The sequence below is a fragment of the Drosophila teissieri genome, chromosome 3L (genome assembly GCF_016746235.2).
Source record: "Drosophila teissieri strain GT53w chromosome 3L, Prin_Dtei_1.1, whole genome shotgun sequence".
NCBI lineage: Eukaryota > Metazoa > Arthropoda > Insecta > Diptera > Drosophilidae > Drosophila > Drosophila teissieri.
The window spans coordinates 19,356,170-19,358,713 of NC_053031.1; positions in this window are offsets into that span (position 1 = coordinate 19,356,170).

The following is a 2,544-nucleotide window of genomic DNA, read 5'->3' on the forward strand; positions in this document are numbered from 1 at the left end:
AGCGAGCGATTCTGGGGAGACGTCCGTTCGGGAACAGCTTGAGCAACAAACTGTTGGCCAAAAGGATTTTTTGGTTTCTGGAGTCGGCCAAAGCTCGTGGAGCTCGTGTTTGGGGCACGCTGTTGCTATTGGCAGTGAAAGCTTTCCCAGCGAATTCCCCGCCTCTCCACTAGTTTCCCCCACTTTTCACCGCTTTCCATGTGCGGCAGGACACGTGCGGAGCTTTTAGCACGTGAGCCATGTGTGTTGTATGCCTGGACAATGGCCGTGTGGCATTTTCGAAAAACCTTTCTCAACAAGTGGAAAGCTTTCAATTTGCTACTAATTAGCGCCTGTCAACTAATTGAATTTTCACGGCCACGCCAGCGGACGGGCACTAATTTCGCTTTTTTGGCAACTCTCGAAAAGTTTCAGCTGCGCTCACTTTCAACCTGTTGACCAGCTTACTCGCCCCCCGTGGGTGGCACCACATTCGTCCTTACTTGCCCCCACTTGCCGAGCTGCAAGGACCTTGCCTTGCTCTTGAAAACGGCAGCTAGCAAGCGGCAGTCGGCTGAAATATTTATGCACGTAAGGCCATCGAAGCTATTTGGCTGCACTCCGCTCGGCACTCCGCACTAAAAATAAGTCGTAAGTAGATATAAGTATAATTCGCGTAAGTTTCGTCTGGCAAGGCAGTCGAAAATTTCCAATTTCAAATTTAGTGCCCTAATACTTTGGCAAGGACATGCGCTAAGGCCTTTTTGGAGTGTCCGACAGCAATGGGGGTCTATAATTGAAAAATAATTTTAATAATTGCATTGTCATATCGTGCTATTTTCCTACTGCCAAGGTGTTGATAATCTACGTTTAAACTAAAAGTTAAACAAAATGTAGCATATTTTGTCAAGCAACTTGGATATATTCGTCTTTTTTGTAATAGAGAGCACTTTAAAAACAATGTTTACTTCGAATTGTAACGACGAATTGCTTTGCTGTGGCTTGAAGTCGCCTTCTAAAATCTCGGAAATACCAGTATTTTAAAAACGCGCCTTACTTAAAATAAGTGGTTAAGGACTTTGCTTTATTAAGCTCATAAAAGCCCACTTAACGATAAAATAATTTCCCATGATGCTCAGTGTGATTGCTGCATTTAATACCATTGTCCCCTTACCAACATGTTTTTAATTTACATATAATCTACTGAGATAAATTGTAAAAATGTCTATAGGTTCATGTCAAGGATTGGGATTCTACGTGGTGGTTCATGTCACGGAATGTAGCTCATCGGGCTCTGAACTTGGAGTCTCCACTTTGAACTGCTTGGCCCATCTGACGGTTTCATCTTGTTTTTCGTAAGAGAAGCAGTTTTATTGAAATATACTCGTTACTTATAAAGTAAAATAGCAACAAACACAAAGCGCCAAAAACTCCCGTGTCCAATCTTTTGAAACATGTTTTAATTATACCCATTACTATGCTGTAACGATTGCTGGCCTCTTGAAGCGTGTTCTACTCCACAAATACCTTTCATTTGATAGGTAGTTTAATTCGATACGATCTGAAATCATGGCAGTCAACAAAAGACTCCCCAAATGCTAATACTTTAAAGTGAACAATGCTCGGCTCAGCGCTCGACCATTTCCGAATCCATTGAGCTTTCGTTCATTGACTGTTGCAAGAAGCAAGTGCTTCCTGCGCCCATTGCCATAAAAACAAAGTGGACATCTTACGTTAAATTTTATTTTATATGGATTTTCTCTTTCAATTACAAATGTATTTAATATTATTGTTGTTGCTGCTGCTTTTTCGTATATTTTGTTGTTGTTAACGCGTTTGATTTTCGACTTGTGTTGCTGCTGTATATTTTTATGTGTGCATAAAAATCGTGTCACTTTCAACAACATTATTTCGTTTTTTGATTTGATTAATATTTTTAAAATGCATTTTGTTTGTAAATAAAATAATGTCTGCATGAATTTTTGTTAAAGTATTCTCTTGCCGGTTTTCCTGCGCCTCATCGCTCCATATAAATATGTAGTGTATATATAATTTGCTTTCGGTTTTCATTTATTTTATTATTAAATTACATTTCACAAAATACAATTCACAACTACACTTGATGTCAAGTTTCTGGTTTCCGTGCAACTTCAACTGATCCATCAATCACCGCCAGCTTTCAATTCTCCTCAATCCTGACCTATCAATCTATAATCCACTCCATTATGAAATATTTTCTTTTAAAATTAAAAAATCGTATACATTCGCAAATTGCAATCAATTTCGGTTCATCAATTTAGTAAATTAGTTTTCAATCACAAAAAATTAACAGAAAATGTTTCGAGTTAAGAGTCAAAATTTGCATTATTTATTTTTACACTTTATCATATCAATTCGTTTGGATTTCCCATTTACGTATATTCGTTACACTCTTTAGCCTTTTATATTTTGTATTCATAGATAAAAGCGTTTCCTATGTACGCCTTCAACTAAAGTTGGAGAAATGCAAAACCCTTCCGGGGATTCAACTTTCTCTTAGAGAACTAAACTAAACGCTACTAGCTA